This window comes from Solanum stenotomum, chromosome 2, assembly GCF_019186545.1.
Source record: "Solanum stenotomum isolate F172 chromosome 2, ASM1918654v1, whole genome shotgun sequence".
In the NCBI taxonomy this organism is placed as follows: domain Eukaryota; kingdom Viridiplantae; phylum Streptophyta; class Magnoliopsida; order Solanales; family Solanaceae; genus Solanum; species Solanum stenotomum.
The window spans coordinates 16549741-16556163 of record NC_064283.1 but is presented as its reverse complement, the minus strand read 5'-3'; the positions used below and the strand labels follow the sequence as shown (position 1 = coordinate 16556163).

Here is a 6423-nt window from a genome sequence, read left to right as displayed (position 1 = left end):
TATATATATATGAATTATTTATTTGAAATATGATATTAAATAGGTAATAATTGTATATATAATTTTATCCAATATACAATGTAATTTTGATTTTTTGAATCTTTTTTCTTTAACTGTGTGATTTGTGTTTAGAATAAATCTAGATTCATTTAATCAATTAGTATTTTACTTTATACACATTAATTTATATATTTTTTATATTATAAAATTAATGCGCAGAAAAAATATCTTGATTGTTTGTGTATGGTAGAAATAAATGTTGGGATCGTTCAACATGGCAGAATTGCTAGGCTAACAAAATAGAATTCAACTCACTTTATAGAAATTTTTTTTATTCTTGATCACCTTGTTAAAAATTTTAGCTCTGCCATTGCGATAGCTATTGATTGATTAGCGAATTAGTATATTTAAAATCTGATATTCTATAAGCCAAATCCTTAAGCATAATTATCCATCTGATCCGTCCAATATGCAACCCCAACATGAGTGAAATGCACCCCTAAATTCTTGTCCAGTTTAGAGGTGTTCTTAACACTTCTATCAATTTTTTATTTATTAAAACTCTCATGCTCCTACAAGAGTTTGAGACCACTTGTTATTAGGGTTGTGTATCGGTCGGTTCGGTTCGATTTTGAAGTTTATTGGTTTAACTTATTAGTTATCGATTTATAAACATGCTAAACTGTTATAAAACCATTAAGATATTGACTTATCGGTTATTGATCGTTATCGGTTTAACCGTTAAGATTTGACACAAAAATATATTTGAAAATCACTTATAAACAAGGTGACAAACCAAATGAAGCATGCACATGAGTTCATAGATTGCATCTTACTCAAAAGCACACTCAAGAGTTTGAGACAGCTAGAAATAAAAGTAGAAAACCAAACTATAAATCAAGGACCTTATACAAAATGATAGAAAAATAATTATTTAATTTACTATCGGGTTATCGGTTAACCCGTTACAAAACCTCAAACCTTTAAGAATAGATAACCTGATATAAAAAAAATTAAAAACATTATCAAAACCTCAAAACCAATAACCAATTATTGATAAATCAATAACTTTTTTTGGTTCGAATTATGGATTTCGGTTCCTTTTTGAACGACTCTACTTGCTATGTCATATGACAAATCCAGGGGCAGCTCAACATAATTCGAGGCCTAAAGCGAAATTTTAATTATAGGCCTAAAATATAAATAAATATATCTGTATTTATTTATTTTCTAAATTTCAAGATGTAAATTATTTCCTAGTATCTTTTTTATAAATGTTTTTTCAAATATTTTTCTAAATTATTATTTTTAGGTAAAATTTCATCAATTCAACATTGGAAAACAATCTTTTATTGAGACAATTATTATATGAATTGTTAACATAATTCTATAAGTGATAAGTATATAAAATTTAAATAAAGATAAGAGTTAGAATCATAGAATATGATTCAAAAAGTTGATAACTTGGTATACCCTACTTTAATATGAAAAATTCCGAAGAAATAAAATAAAATTTATAATTCACTTTTCGACTATTGATTCATGTTTTTGACAGAGTATTGTTCTAACTATCAAAGATTTGAAAAAAGAAAGTGCAAAAGGAATTAAAAAGGATAAATAATGTGAGTGTTAGCGAAGAAAATATAAGAATGAAAAATAATATTTTCTTGATTTCTTCTATTTTAACGTGGTTAAGAAGAAATTTGAGCCTACCAAAAATTAGGGGCCTAAGGCATTGACCTTAAATCTATTTAAATTCTTTTTTTTTTTTAAATCAAAGACCACATGGGTCAAGAATTTTATTAAACTAAGAGAAAATATATACAAAATCATGTGGGTTGCCTAAGTGAACAGCCCACCAAATAAATAAACAAAACAATAAAAGACAACACCTACCAACTAAGAAATATCAAAAAACAAAATTAGGAAAGTGGAAGTTGAAGAGTACTTGCAGGTGCAGCGCCTCTTCCTCGATACATCATCAAATCGGAGCTGAAACTCGACTTCAATTCGGCGTAATTGTATACCCTTGAAAACCTTTGGTATTTTACCTACTCACTTCTATTCAGATTCATGTCAATCTATCCAAGCCAAATGATTTCAATCTTTTTGCTCAGTTTTCTCCTCGTAGATTTCATGTGGATCCAAGCTCGTGTAGGTTCTGTGGTAAGAGTATTGTTGCTAATCCATCCATTTAACCTCAGGTTAGTTGAAATTAGTTCATCTTCTTTGATCTAACCTTCAGTGGGTTGAACCCAAAAATAGGATTAATACCACCACCGAACTTAAATCATAAAAGAATTACTAATTTCTGACATATTTTTTCGAGGTTGTGTATGGATTTCTGGGATTTGCACTATTGTACAGGTTGTGCAAAGTATTCTGGACTTGAGCAACTTGTCAGGTACACAATTGAGCCCAACCAATTTTTCTCTCTTTTGGACTGATCGTTCGAAATTATCAATTTCGAAGTTATTCTGCTATGTGTATTGTGAAATAATAAACCTACTATAGATGTTAATTGACTGCTACAATCTATGAGTCCTGATTTTATACCATATGAAACACCCTAAACTCTCACCAGGTGCATGGTATATCAACCAACTGAAATTCATTCAGACATCATATAATGTGTAGCAGGGGCGGCTCAACGCAATCGGAGGCCTAAAGCGAATTTCAACTAGAGGCCTAAAATCTAAATAAACTTCATATGCATTAATTTTTTTTTAAAAAAAAAAACTTACATTTTTAAATGCAAAGCATACTTAATATTTTTTTTATAAATGATTTATTCGATTTCTTTTACAATTATTAGCTTTAGATAAGATTTTATCAATTCAACGTTGAAAAACATTTCTTACTCGGGCAATTATTATATGAATTGTTAACATAGAATTTGATTCAAGAAGTTGATAATTTTGTATACCCCACATTTTACTATGCTTGTTGTAATGCTTGAAAATCTAAGAAGAAATAGAAAAAGAATTTACAATTCACTCAACACTTTTCGACTATTGATTCATATTTTTGATAGAATATTACTCTAACTTATCAAAAATTTAAAAAGAGAGTGTAAAAGGAGTTAAAAGAATAAAATAATGTGAATATTAGTGTAGTGTAAGAAAATAAAACATTTTTTCTTGATTTCTTCTATTTAAATGGAATTAAAGAGAATAAAATATATATGCCTTTTAAAATATATATATTATCATAAATAATCAATCTTTTCTATAAAAATTTAACACATAATTTATTATTGGTAAAAAATTGAGGCCCCCTAAAATTGGGGGCCTAAGGCCAATGCCTTATTCAAATAAGCATAGAGCCGGCCCTGATTAAATGAACTATTTAGAATATGCACACAATAAAACCCAACAACCACGGTGAATTAATATTAGAATTTAAGAATTCCCATGTCACAGTGAAAGATTAACACCACAAAAGATCATGCTCCCAATAACCTTAATGACTAAATTCTAACAAAATTTCAAATTTTGAAACATAAGACAAGAAACTCAGATTTTTGCACCAATTCAATCTTGCAAACATATGCATTTTCAACTTAGAATTTGAATAGCAGGAAGATATAAACTCGATTTAAACCAGTTGTATTAGACAATAAGACAACAAAGACATTCAAGAAATAGATAAAAATTAAACGATTAGAACAAGCACACGATTGCACCATATATATATATATATATATATATATATATATATATATGTACCGTATTAGTTGATTCGAGAACTTAAGTCTACATGAATACTAACATCAGAAGGCGACAACTTTGAACACAACACGCCTATGCTTATCAAGACATACACGAAATAACATTGATAAAAAAGAATAAAAAATCCAAGTAATAGTTTTCGAGAAATGGGAATATCGAAATATACTCGAACAAAGAAATATGAAACGACCATACAAGGAGAAATTTAGCAGAACCTTAAAAGGACATCATGCCTAATCCGTGGTGACAAATGAAAGAGAAAACATATGCTTCATACATTAAATTAACGGTAGCCGACAACCAACCACCACCTAAACAAAACGGAATGTTGCTCTAAAGTGGAAGAGAAAGTGAAAAGAACATAATGAAGAAATGTTACCTTTCGCAGTGCGGCGAACAAGAGATATCACGAGCAGAACGACACCTTCACCACGTTAGCGATTGAACACAAACAACAAGCAAGATGATTGAGCGGAAATATCAACCCAAACACTAAAGAAAAAATAATTAACTCCTCTGGTTCTCTTGGAAATGTATTTCTATATATATTGCAACTAATTGTTTTTTTTTTTTTTTAATACCTTTTGCTCTAAAATTTTTAACCAAACCCCACCCCCCCCCCCAACCCCTAAAAATGACAAGAAAAGATCTATTTATAGGGGAAAATTCGGGTTCCTTTTTAGGGAGAAAACGAAAGGGATTTTGAATAAGAAAAGGGGTAAAATCGAGATTCCCCACGAACTCCAAAAATTCAAAACTTCCCAAGGACCCAGAAAAAGGCTGGTTTGTGCGATATTTCAACCAAATCCCACGAAATCCGGATGACGAGATCGAGATGGGCGGCCGTTGCAGAGAAAGGGTGTGGGAGCTGTTGGAACGGTTTGGTGAGGACAGCTGCTGTTGACGTTTTTGGATTTTGCAGTGTTCACACGGAGAAGAAGAGAAAAGCGTAGGGGTGGGGTCATTCTGCTACTGCTGTACGTATGTGTTTGGACTGCTGGGAATTATTGTTTGTATTGTATGTTTTGTGGGCTGAGTCGGTTCAGGGAGTGTGGACTGCTGTAATGTTTTGGGCTGCTGGAATTGTTGGGCTGGCAGCTTGGTATTGCTGCATTTGGGCTGCTGTTTGATAATGTAGAATTGGGAAGGAAAAGGGATGGGGTCGGTTGGTGTATGTATTGTATTATTACTGTATTGCTGGATATTTTTGTTAAGATAATTGATGGGCTGGAGGAAATTAAATAGCAGAGTTGAGTGGAAATTGAATTGTTGTTGGTGGGCTGAATTAGGAGCCCAAAATTTGGCTTGAAAAAAAATGAGTTTAAAGGGGAGTGAAAAGATTGCCAATTGAATTGCAATTATAGCCAATAAGAATTAAGAAGTTAGCCAATTGAGTTTAATCGGTGAATTTGATTGAAATTTAAACAAGATGAGTTAATATAAATTAATCAATGAGCTTCTTAATCTCAACGAAATAAAAAAAAATAATGAATTTAATTATAAACTAATTAATTCAAATACAAAACTAATTAACTCGAAATTATAGCTATAACTTAAAGCAAATTAATAAAATATTTAACTAAAATGTAAAATCTTTTGTGATAATTTTCAAATATTTATAAAATAGCGTGATTGCAAAATATACATACTTATTATTAAAAAGTGATAAAATTACTTTAAAAAAATAACTTGAAATTATTTTGAATTTCATAAAATTTATTAACTCAAAATTATAACCATCCCTGATATTTAAAATATAATTATTATTTATTTATTTTTATTTTTATTTTTATTTTTTATTTTTTATTTTTTATTTTTTTGACGATTTTTGAGTAATCATAAAATATACTAATTATATACATAATTATGTAAAACATAAACATCATCTAAAATTTATGAAAAGTGACAAAACTATTAAAAGTCTTGCAAACTATATTATTATTTTATGGAAATTTTATAAAACTAATTATTTTTAAATCGTTTGAAATTGGAGAAGCTCAAGATGATTAATTTATATTGTGGAGGGTCAAAATTGGGTGTCAACATTAAAAATATTGGATTATGATTATTGTTGTTACAAAACTTATATTGATGTGAAAACTGTACGAAATTTGAATAATATTTGTATGAATATGACATTAATATATGATATATGAATATTGTATGAAGTGTGATGGAATGTTGGTATCCAACTGGAATGAAGTGTTATTTGATATTGGTATGAAATTGGTTTGATATCAGTAGCCCAATTAGTTGATTTTAATGTCGTTTGTTAAATGCCACAGTGCACATGAAATCTGATATGATGTTTGAATAATATTGATGTGAATTTTTTTTCAAATATGGTATACTGTTTTATTAAAATTTATGTACATGAATATGGAATGAAACATGAATAATATTGGTCTGAACTGAATTTTATATAGTGTATGAATGTTGATATGAAATTGATTTAATTTTTGTATAAATTATGTGAAATAATTAATTTATAACTACTTATAAAATGAAGTTGGTATCGGAATGAAACATGAATATTGTTGGTAGGCTGGCAAATTCATTTGAGATCTCAATTACATGTTTTTTTCAATTTTTCCAATGGGATATCAGTTTGATACCAAGTGTACACCAATTGGGTACAAATTAACTAGTTTTAGGTTGACTAATTTAGTTGAAATCTCAATTACATGTTTTA

The 6423-nt window shown here is 29.2% G+C and overlaps 1 long non-coding RNA gene across 2 annotated transcripts; it reads left to right on the top strand.

Moving 5' to 3' along the window:
• The first annotated feature begins 1854 nt into the window (after positions 1-1854).
• LOC125856460 (uncharacterized) lies at positions 1855-2628 on the top strand. Of its 2 annotated transcripts, none has more exons than XR_007445525.1 (3): positions 1855-2021; positions 2118-2204; positions 2330-2628. It is a non-coding gene; the product is annotated as an uncharacterized LOC125856460 (long non-coding RNA). The 2 variants fall into 2 exon arrangements; XR_007445524.1 differs by having other exon boundaries at positions 1855-2042.
• Positions 2629-6423: the final 3795 nt, after the last annotated feature.